General features: G+C 35.8%; 1 long non-coding RNA gene across 1 annotated transcript in view; it reads right to left on the reverse strand.

The window, feature by feature from the left end:
• Nucleotides 1-2,810: 2,810 nt before the first annotated feature.
• LOC118763685 overlaps nucleotides 2,811-12,500 on the reverse strand; it is a 20,652-nt gene continuing 10,962 nt past the window's right edge. Inside the window, exons 2-3 of the long non-coding RNA XR_004999449.1 lie at nucleotides 5,611-5,616; nucleotides 2,811-2,821 (exon numbers count right to left, since the gene is read on the reverse strand). This is a non-coding gene — a long non-coding RNA (uncharacterized LOC118763685). The remainder of the gene's footprint in view (nucleotides 2,822-5,610; nucleotides 5,617-12,500) is intronic.

Here is a 12,500-nt window from a genome sequence, read left to right on the forward strand (position 1 = left end):
GTCGTTGTGGTTGCTATTATTATTATTGTGGGAGAAAGGAAGATATCTCTGAAAGACCGGGCGGAAGTAGCAAATGCATATATTGCCTCGGTAGCGTACTACCGCCTAACCGACGTACCTTGTCATAAGAAAACTCTGATCAGAGTGGAGCGCTTGCTTTTCCTATACTTATAGAAGGGTCAGGTTCCACTGGTCAGAAAATCCATCTACTGTCAACACCCACACCATAGCCGTCTTGGGATGCCATACTTAATGATGCGGCGTCACGCTTTGAAGCTGTCCCACCTACAGGAATACCTAACTTACTGTGATGATGTGGACGACGACGACGATGACGACGAAAATAAGGGTGACTCGTGTTGGCGTCTTTCACCCGACAGGACTTTCCGCAGCTTATCGCATAGACAGAGCTGCATTCATGGGTCAAACGTAGAACAAAGTTGAGTGGTTGGCTTCTAGAATGTTGCCAGGCGCTCACTACATTGTACCAGTTGCCCAGTAGCGGGAAAAAGAACCATTGTACCAGTAGCGGGGATAAAAACCCAAGATTTCTATAGGGGGCTAGTTGAGGATATGAGTGATAATTGCCTAGGATTAAATCTAGGCATCAACGATAACAAGTCTTTGGCTTGGCAGTAACATGGAGGAGCATTGCCCGTTCGAGACAAGCACTTCAGGCTTGCAAGTGCCAACAGCCAAACCTGCCCGAGATGCCCGCTGCGGGACGGAACTGTCCTGCGCGCAATAATTTCGTGTCCGCACATTAGGGAGTTGTGGGATTATGTGGAGCAGCTGTTGTAGCGTGTAAGACGAATTCGGCTGTCTGCCGAATGTATAGTGAAGGTCGACGTACTACCTTCTCTTTGGAAAGATGGAAGGCAGATCTTTCTCTTCTTAGTGGCTGTGGTTTAAAGACAGGCACATTCCTATCTGGTAAAGACGTCATTAATTTCTTCAAATATAATTTGAAGGGGAAGGTGAGTAGAGATGTAGGCACTCGCGGCTCACTGCTTCCTTTTCAAATATTGGCACAAAACCAGAAATTTGGAGGGGAATAAGTAGGCCTGCTATGTTATGTATAACACGGTAATATACTGCAATCAAAAAATGTTGGTAATGTATTGTCATCCCATAAAGAAGGCTATTTTTCAATTGCATGAACTAACAATCGAAGGTGAACGGGTTAAACTACCTGCTATAAAAGTAGGAAGTAATTTTAACTGTGTCCTTATTCTCAATACAAGTTTTCAAGAGTGCAGTTCAATTTTAACAGTTATGTTTTCAAAGCTATAATGTAAATGACAAAGGAGCATATTCAGCCTATTTCGCTTATTGTCTTCAATAAAGGCAACAACGCAACTGAAAAAGCGAGGAATATTAATGCAGTATATGGACATCGGACAATAAGCGTAAGCTAGCATAAACAGTGGTTCCAGAAATTCAGAGCCGGAAACAACAGCCTAGAAGATGAGCCTATCCCAGATCTGTAGAGCTCGATGAGGCCGCGTTGCAGACCCTGGAGAATGAAAACCCCATTGTAACTGCTGATAAACTAGCAGAGAAGCTTGGATTTGGTCATTCAACCATTCTTCGACACTTGCGTGCCATCGGAAAAGCTAACAAATTAGGTAAATGGGTTCCTCACAAACTTTCCGAGTCAGATCGCCCGCAGAGAATAAATGTGCGCTCTTCTTAGCAGTCACACCTCATGAATGACCCTTTTTTGGACCGAATAGTGACTGGTGACGAGAAATGGGTTCTCTATAAAAATGTCAAGTGGCAAACACAGTGGGTAGGAAAAGGAGAAACACCGGCACCCCAGGTTAAAGAAGGTCTTCACGACGTAAGGTGTTATCTATTTGGTAGGATATGAAAGGTTTAGTTGACTTTGAAATTTTAAACCCAAACCAAACGAAAACAAAGGAGATCTACTACCAAGCAGCTTGAGCGGATTAAGTCAGCGCTCGAAGGAAAATGACCATCTTTGGTTTCAAGACGAAAGGTGTTCTTCCATCAAGATAATGCTCGGCCACATGCAGCGAGAATGAGATTTTAAAGGCTGGAGTAGTTTGAATGGGGAACGATGCCCCACCCACCATATTCGCCGGACATTTCCCCACCTCATTATAATTTATTCTGCAGTCTTCAAAATCATTTGGACGGAAGAAATATGAATTCGGTAGACGAGATCAGAACAGTACTGAAGGAATATTTTTCGTCACGGATAGATGAATTTTGGAAGAGAGGGCCTTGCAAGTCAACAAGATAGATAGAAAAGCATTGTAGAAAATGAAGGTGAGTATATTTTAGATTGAAAAATAATAGAAGTATAAAAAAAAACATTATTTTTGGGAGTGTCCAATACATCAAGACAAACAAGAGTGGATGGTGAAGATTGGAAATCCTTAGGAAAAAGCCTTTTAATTCAGGGATAATTTGAAACTAAACAACGAAAACACAATAATAAACAAAACGATAAAACACAAAACATCGCATTTACATTTTTTTGTTTGAGTTTCTATATTGCTTTTTGCTTATTTCCTCGATATTCTTAAATGTTTAAATGATAAAATATACTTTTCTGTGGTGCAGATAACTCTGGAATCTCTCTAACACCTGCTTTTATATTTTTTAATTAATTCTCTATCACTTAACAGTACACAAATTATAAATAACGAAATTTATATTTCCTTTATGTCATTTCCTGCCTATTACAGCCTTGATGTTTCCTCGCCATGTACTACATCACCTAATTGGAGTTGATGACCTTTGTAGTCCATTTGCTGTGTGAGCTGTTTAGGTAATTTAGAAAAGATACCCCCTACCAACAGATACACTACCAGTGAAATTGAAGCAATATACTTAGGAAGTTGGGGTCAGTGAGAATATATATTAAATATATGAATGTCAGCAGGTGTAAGTTTCCTATACATTAATTAATTCAGCCTCTACTAACTTGTATAATTTTCCACTGGAGTTAGTAGACATATTAAATGTCAGATGGACTAGGAATTTTCTAAAGTAAAATATATTCATACTCTTTATCCTTCCTACGAAACTCTTTTAGAATGTATCATCTGTCATACTTTCTCTTTATTTATATATATATATATATATATATATTATATATATATATATATATATATATATATATATATATATATATATATATATATATATTTTTTTATGCCTGACTAAGCAAGAAGAGATTTTGGCATTGTTGTTGTTCTTGTTTCTGTGTATTTTATGGAAATTATCGTAACCGAAAGTAACTTCAGACAAATTATTTATTAAAGAGGACATTTAAGATTAATTTATATGCTTAGAATATTTATTGGTATCCGCACTAAAGCGAAAACAATTTACACTTGTGTGATATTTACAAGAGAGCGGGGTGGGTGATCGTTGTAGATAATGTTTAGGAGTTATAACAAGAATAGAATTAAAAGACATAAATAGAACTCAGAATATACACACTCATAAACATATACACATATGCATACATACATACATACATACACACGCGCATATACATACATACATATATATATATATATATATATATATATATATATCCATACATATCTGTGCGTGTGTATATATATATATATATGTGTGTGTGTATGCATAGATGCGTATGCATATCAGTGTACATGTATGCATGTTTTTATGTTCATGAATATGTATATACACACAAGCATACACACACAAGCACACACACACATACACACACATATATACACATAGTTTGTAGACAGTAAATATTTGAAATGACAGCACAGGAGCAGCAAATTTTGAAAATTATATCAATAGTTTCACATATTAATGCCGAGAGTGAGAATCTCTGTTCGTGCCCCTACGTTTTGGATATTAGTACTTCGTCAGAACCAAACAAATAGTAAAGCATGAGGCGAGTGAGATATAGAGAGTCATGAAGTGCGCACAAAGCAGGCGATGTGGAAGCTATGTGGGAGTGATTGTATATGGGATAGTGGTAAGAAGGTTGGAAGAGGTAGGTGTGTATCACAGTTTATCTATCATTTGAAGCGGACAGTAAATGGTTTGTGTGTAATGTAGCGGATGATTGCGTATAACTATCCGGAAATATAGTTTTGCAGCGTAGGCCAGAAGTTATGGATGTCGGTGTGTGTGTAATTTTAATAGGAGAATATGAAAGAGTGTGTCAGATGATAAATGTGTGTGCATATGTGCGTGTGTTAGAGGATGAATAAAGTATTGATGAAGTGCAGCATATGGCATGGCAAGAGGTAGATGGATGTTGTAGTTGATGTGTATGCAAGTGCATAATAAAACGACTCGGATGTAGGAAGACTCGGATTTGGGCAAGCGATTGAAAACAGAGACGGGAAGGTTAAAATGTTACGTGAGAGAAAATTGCTTGAATTTTGTGAAGGTAAGTAAAGTAAAAGAATTTGGGTAAAAAAAAAGAAAAAGTTCAATCATTATATTGGTAAAAGAACCGGAGAAATTGGTAGAAATCTCCGACATTGTGACATGCATGATACGGTGAAGAAAAGTGCCAGATGAACGCAAGGGAGGGACCAACATAGTCATTTATTAGACCTGTATCAATCGGTGTCTATGTTATATCCTCGGAGAGAATCGTAGCTTATATCTCTCTGTACAATGTACACAATCTAGAATTTAGGTAAACTGCGCAGTCTAATAATATCCATTGTAATCAATGCACTGACAACGTGAATTAATTCCTCAACTGCTATAGCACTGCACGTTGTGAAATGCAATGTAACGTATTCCATTTTTTAAAAAACAAACATTTGATTTCCGCCTCCCCGTGAATGTAACCCAAGCTGCTGCCCCACAGATTTTTATCTGTCGGTGAGGAAGAACAAATGGGATCGATTTGAATTGTTTCTAATCTTCAAAAGTTACCCATCTTCTGTCCACAGAATGATTAATAGCTTTTCGCTATTTATAGCATATTCAAACTAGAACACAGCGAAACTGGTCAGTTAATGTGATTGAAACTGTCTTAGGAGATGCTTTATACGTTTTGGCTCTAATCAGCTTCTGTTGCTTGACACATTTGCCATTGAAAGATAATTGAATTGGACTGCAGTAAAAGCTAGAATTTATCCTTACCATTTCCCTTTTATTATTCAACTTCGCTATAGAGACTAAGTTCGTTTAACTGCAGTAACTTCATTATCGTGTTTATTTGAAATTATTTCTGTTTCAGTTTTACTAAGTCCTCTTTAGACAATCTTTGCTTTAGAAGCAATAGAAATAATCTTAATGACGTAGAAATATTGGGCAGATGGGAAAGCATATATGTATTAAAAGCAATTCAAGAAGTTAAGTCGTAATTGTTAAAAGATAATAGTTTGTTTTAGTGAATTGTGCCTTCCTTGATTGTAGTAGTTAATGACTGTATTATCTAAGCCAAAGTATTTGAAAACTTCCTCTGATATTATTCCTGTAGCTAATATTTTCAACTCCAGGAGGTACACTAACAATGCTCTTTAAATTTTAGCCATACAAATTTCAAATTTATTTCACAAAATCATGAGACTCTGAGGTTGGGACAAGAATCAAACTTTGGTAAAGGCAAAGCAATGACAATCACACATTAATCTGTTCATTTCTGCTTAAAATCAGTGTTAAAATAAGAGAAACATCCATAGCACTCAGACACATATGCCCGCATATCAATGCATAGGGTAAAACATGGCCTTTTTTAAAGCTATATCATCTATATGTATACATGTTTTAAAGAGATAAAAATTTAACCTCTCCGTGAAATGTTAGCAAAAACATCACAGGTTATATTTCCGTTTTGGCGGTAAACGTTAGGTTTCTTTGATCTTCATCAAAGAAAAAAGACACCACTTTTAATCTTCTTTAGCTCTTAATTCAGCAGTCATTTAGCAGAACTGTCTTGATAGTTGTTCTATCCGTAACCATCCTCATTGTTATTCTGACATAGTGTATGTTTGATTTCATTACTCAATTAGGCCTTCCTTTTCAATGGTGGCTGAGTGTTACGCAGTTACTATTACTAGCAATCATATGCATATCTTTGACTGTAGGAATACTCTTTAGCCGCTATTCATAGTCGATCGAACAAATATTTTATAAAACGCGTTTCAACGGCATTTAACTCAGCTTTTGTACGGAAGAATCTATTTGGGTCGACATTATTCAATATAACCTTCTTTAGGAGAGGGCGTACTTGGTGGACATATGGCTGCTATTTGTAAGAAACCAATTGATTAAGTAGAGATTCACAACTATTTCTAGTGCGTCTACTATTGTCATTATTGCTGTTGTTGCTTATTCCCTGTTTGTTATTGTTGTAGTTGATGTAGTGATGGAAAAACACCAAATTTCTGAAAGCATTCTGCATTAATTATATTTATATAAACTAACATTATAATTTTTGCTTAACAGTTAATCGGTTAGAGCGATTGTTGCCAATGAAATGAATATAGCTTTGTTGTTGTTAGCCACCTCTACCAATAGAATTTCCATGAAAGGTTTCTTTTTCAGCAGAATCCATCCCGTCTTTACCTTTGTTAGTTTATTACCTCAGACTATATTATATAATGCTTCTTTCTTTTCTTAACCTCGATGAATTAGGATTTGAGAGACGTTTTGTCGGTAATTCAAGTATGTGTAGATAATCTACAAATGTTCATTTCTCACTTCAGAGAGAGTTGTGTAGTGTGGTGGACTATAATGCAAGGTAGTGTCTAATGGTACAGAGTAGGACACTTCTTGCAGTGAATCTATAAATAAGACTGAGCGTCCATTTTCCTCGGAGGCTTAAACCGACATAGCGAGCAAGGGCTCACTCTAATTCTAGTCTTCTGTGCTATCGTGGCAGCGAAGTATAAGCTTCTAGAGAACAAGTAGATGTCATTCCCTTACAATTAAGAATTGTGATGGTGGATGATGACTGTATTAGTTTGAAATCTTCAACAATCATTTACTTGCTGCTCGTTGACCAGGATATCCTACTGTCAAACTCGTCTGCAACATCGTCACGTGAAATAATGCATTGTAACAATGGTGTTGCTTTTGCGTACATCTAGGTCTTGCCAATGGTTATTGGCTTTTCCACTGCAGTCAACTGTCTTAAAGCTGTTTAGGATTTCATTAGGTCGAATTCACTTTCTAGATATTTCAGCAGATTCTGTTTGAAGGATAGTATGTGAAAACTTACCAGAAAGATGATATCGCTCTCGAATTGCAAATGTACGCCCTGTGCAATTGAAAGCTACCAGCAGGCGTTTGGGTAGCCTTAGCAGATGTCAATGTGTTACAATCTGTATGACCTGGTCTCCATTCAAAAGTTTATTTCTTCCCTTCTTCCCAGCAGTCTCAGGGGCACTGAAAACTGTCATGGGCGCTGACATATCTCCTATGACAAAGTCATTAAACAAATAGAAATTGCAACATGAGACAGACAATTCTAGCATCTTAACATCTTTACACGTCATTGTCATTTTAGAAGATACGAAGAAAAAATGACTGCAAATCATTTCAGTGGTAGTATTGTATTTCAGTAATATCCATTGTTTGAGATGTAATTTAATTCTTTATGTGAGCAGATCAGATATAACATGCGATATGCGATTGACAACGATGCAATTATATTTCTATATATTTATTTTACAAATAAATCAAAGCAATTTATAATATACATTCAGTTTCCTTAGTTGCCATTAAATAAACAATGCTCTAAGTATTTTACATGAATGTAAACAATCATATAAATACATAATCCGATACTCATATGCTAAAATGGTTTTCTGTGAAAGTTTCGCGAAATATTCAAATTTCTTCAAAAATAGCATATTATACATACCCGTCACTTTCCCACTTTCTACCATATATTTGATATGATTTTGATTAGATCAACCAAAAAGCTAAACCCGAACTTCCTGATGAAAATACAAGTGTGCAGGGAAAATAAGGAGAGTGAGAAATACCAAAAGATAACAAAAGATAACATTTCTAAGGTACTTTTCGATGCTATTTTCGATGTTATATTATTATTATTATTATTATTATTATTATTATTATTATTATTATTATTATTATCATCATCATCATCATCATCATCATCATCATAATCATCATCATCATCATCATCATCATCATCATCAATCATCATCATCATCATCATCATCATCATCATCATCATCATCATCATCATCATCATCATCATTATTATAATTATTAATATTATTATATTATTATTATCATCATCATCATCATCATCATCATCATAATCATCATCATCATCATCATCATCATCATAATCATCATCATCATCATCATCATCATCATCATCATCATCATCATCATCATCATCATCATCATCATCATTATTATAATTATTAATATTATTATTATTATTATTATCATCATTATTATTATCATTATTATTATTAGTTGTTGTTATTATCATTATTATCATTGAAATACCAAAAGAGTCACTGATGAAGAACATTTGAGACATTCTTAATTGATATCATTGTAGAAAAATTAATCAAAGGAACAATAATAGGCTACATGGGTGTTAAAAAATGCTCATTTTCTGTTGATTTAGAGATTTTAGAAGCATACCAATGTGGAACATTACAGTAGAATCCAATTGAAATTGACATTAAATCATTTCCACTATTATTTAAGCAGAAATATCCAAGAAAAAAGCTAACTTCCCAGAAGGTTTTGTGGAAAATTGTCGTGCAAGAAAAGGTCAATTTAATTTTCCCTGATAGAAAAACAATATCATCATGATTTTTATCCCACAGGCATTTCATTTTCTAGATTCAAGATGAGAATAAAGCGCCAACAATATCTCAAGAATATATTGTTTTACCTTAACATTATGTGCGTAGAAAGTGATACGCTGTGCGGCATTATGAGCATAGAAAGAGAGAAACTGTGTAATATTCAATTTCAGAGCATGTAACAATTGAGTTATTTTAAAAAAATACAAGATATGTTTCTTTAGTTATTTAAGAATTTATGTGCTATTAAACAATCAAAATGGCATACAAGTTACAGTTGTATTTTTCAACTGTCAGTATATGAATGGTCATTATTCACACTATTTACATGTGACGGATATTTGTCCCCTTCATGTTTGTTAACACAACGTTACGGTTGATATAACCACCAGTCTTCATCAGGTGTCTTGGGGGAAATTGCGAACCTGGGTTCTCATTTCTAAGGTACTTTTCGATGCTATTTTCGATGTTATATTATTATTATTATTATTATTATTATTATTATTATTATTATTATTATTATTATTATTATTATTATTATTATTATTATTATTCTATGTTTGACTTTTGCTTTATGTCTGTACAAGTTGGCTCCAAGTCTCACCCAGAGACCTCAAGAGACAACAGGTTGGAAGTTCTGTGCCATATATTTGGTTTTTTTTTGTTTTTTTTGTGTTGTACTAGTGAATGTCTAATACATAAAAATAAAAAAAAATAAAAAAAATAAAATAAAATAAAATAAATAAATAAATAAATTTTTAAAAAGTTTGTTTTAAACCTTGGGATTACATAGAGAGTATTTTGCGTAGGATATGAACAGTTCCCATGAGCACTATCCTGCAATTTCTGCCATTTTGGGGTTTCCTGGTATCTGATTTAGGTAGCAATTAGTCCCTTTCGCTATCATTCCCAGGGCACCTATGACAACAGGTATTGTTTTAGTCTTCAGCTTCCACATTTTGCTGATTTCTATTTCAAGATCTTTATATTTGCTCAGTTTTTGGTAGGTCTTGACAGATACGTTTATATCGATTGGGACAGTCATATCAATGAGGAGGCATGTTCTTTGTCTGAAGTCTTTCAATATGATGTCTGGCCTATTTGCATCTATCTTCCTCTCAGTTTGAATGGTGAAGTTCCAGAGGAGTGGGATGTGGTCATTTTCAAGCACTGGAGGTGGATTGTGTTCCCACCAGTTTTTTTCATGGGGCAAATCCAGGTTTTTGCAAATTACCCAGTGAATATATTGTGCAGCTCTATCATGCCTGTTGAGGTACTCTGTAGGCGCTAGAAGACTGCATTTGGAGACAACATGATCAATGGTTTCATTTTGTTGTCGGCATACACGACATGTTGGGCTACTGCCGTTCTTTAATATGTTGGCCTGGTAGTTTCTTGTTGGTAGGCATTGATCTTGAGCTGCTATGATAAACCCCTCTGTTTCAGATTTTAAGCCAGAGGCCATTAGCCATTGATGGGTCAGGCTTTGTCAATATCTGCATTATTCGCTCTCTTTGGGTATTTGCCATAGAGAGGTTTTTCTTGCCATTTATTATTCAGAATATCTAAGGCCGCAGTTTTGGCACGGGTTTCCATGCGCTTAGCTTTTTCTGTGCTTGTTTCTTGTATGTCTATCTCTAATTCCGAAATTTGTTGTATTCGGAATTCACTTAGATATTCCTTTGCCTGTTTTGTGACTGGGTATGATGCTTTCTTGCTTTCATGTTTTGAGACAAGTTTTAACATCCAGTCCTCAGAGTTTTTCAGGTAGATGTCTAGGCCAATTGTAGCAATCTTCATTTTTATTGCCAGTTGTAAAAGACCACGGCCTCCCTCTTTTCTTGGCAGATAGAGTCGTTCTGTATCTGCCTTAGGGTGGTGCATTCTATGCATTGTGAACAGTTTCCTTATTTTTCTGTCGAGCTGACATATTTCAGTAATTGACCAGTTAACAATATTGAAACTGTAAGACACGACTGGTATAGCTAATGCATTGATCGCTTCGATCCTGTTTCTTGCATTCAGCTCTGTCTTGAGTATTGCTCTCACTCTTCGATAGCATTCTCTCCTGATCCTTTCCTTCATCTCTGAATGCCTTATTCCGTTCCCTTCAATTACCCCTAGGTACTTGTAGCTCTCCGCTGGGTCTAGTTATTTTATGACATTCTGCTGGTCAAGGTTAACGTTAGATGTTTCTGTCATTTTTCCTTTGATAGAGGTAGCTTTTGCACATTTATCGAGGCCGAATTGCATTCTGATGTCGTCACTGAATTGTTTGACTATCGCTAGTAAGCCCTTGAGTTGTTGGTCATTTTTTTCTAAAAGCTTTAAATAATCCATGTAAATGAGATGATTTATATTTTTATCAAACATTTTATACCCATACTGCGCATCATTGAGCAGCTTTGAGAGAGGTATTAAGGATAAACAAAAGAGGAGTGGTGACAGTGAGTCACCCTGGAAAATGCCACACCAAATTTTTACATCACCAGCATTTAGGGATTCATTGTCACTGTTCAGAGTTAGTGTGGTTCTCCATGATCTCATACTTACAGTCAAGAAGTTTCGCAGAGTAGGTGCTATCTTATACATTTCCAGGCATTTCCTAATCCAGCTATGTGGTAGGCTATCAAAAGCCTATCTATCCAGGCTATTGATAAGTTTTTGTGTCGTTTGTGACAATCTTCTAAGATCATCTTATTGATGAGTAGTTGGTCTTTACAGCCGTAGGATCCACGTTTATATCCTTTCTGTTCATTAGGGAATATGCTGTTGTCTGTTAAAAAACTATAGGTATATTCCGTCAGGACAGATGTTAGCGTTTTGTACATAGTTGTTAAGCAGGTTATGGGTCTATAGTTTTTTGGTTCAGTTGTTTCTTCACTTTTTGGAAGCAGGAATGTTTAACCCATTAACTAGCCAAGGAGGCATCCTACTAGGGTGTTGCAAAACATCATTGTACAGTTCTGTTAGCAGTTCATGGCTCTCTGGGAAGGCATTCAGCCAGAAGTTAGGAATTTTATCCTTTCCTGGAGACTTCCATTTGCTTGACCTCCTGAGAGCAGATCTTATATCCTCTACCTTGACACTCTCCCACTTTTGCTCTTCTAAGGGGTCCAGTTCTGTAGATATTCTGTCAATCCAGGGAGCCTTTTCGTTGTGTGTTTTTTCTTCTGCCCAGATTTTATTCCAAAATCCCTGCACTTCTTCTTTTGATGGTACAGACCCTGCAGTAAACGCTGTTTTTCCTATCTTCCTGTAAAAATTCTTGGTGTTATTTTTGAACATGTTGTTGTCCTTCAAAAATCTAACACGCTTTTCATACCTTGCTATACGGGCAGCTTTGGCAGTTACCTTTTGTTTCATGGTTTCTATGGTGGCATCAATATCAAGTATAGTTTTCATATTGTATTTTTTGAGTAATTTTTGGGTTTTTGTAGGTTTGGTAGTCTTGTGAGCCTTAAGGTTTTTCAAATATTTAATGTCAGATCTAAATATTTTAATTTGTTGTTGCAGACGCTCTTGCCAAGAACGCTTTTTGTGGGAATGTTGCCGTTTTCTAATCTTCACACCACATAGGATGGTTGAGATTTTCGCGGATGCATAGTATAGGTGGTTGAGGTTTGTGATATCAACATCATTAGCTGAAATTATATCCTTAAGTGCAAGCCGGATTTTACCAATTATTTTCATGTTTTGGTTAGAGTTGCGGATTTT

The sequence above is a fragment of the Octopus sinensis genome, linkage group LG5, assembly GCF_006345805.1.
Source record: "Octopus sinensis linkage group LG5, ASM634580v1, whole genome shotgun sequence".
NCBI classification, from domain to species: Eukaryota; Metazoa; Mollusca; class Cephalopoda; order Octopoda; family Octopodidae; genus Octopus; species Octopus sinensis.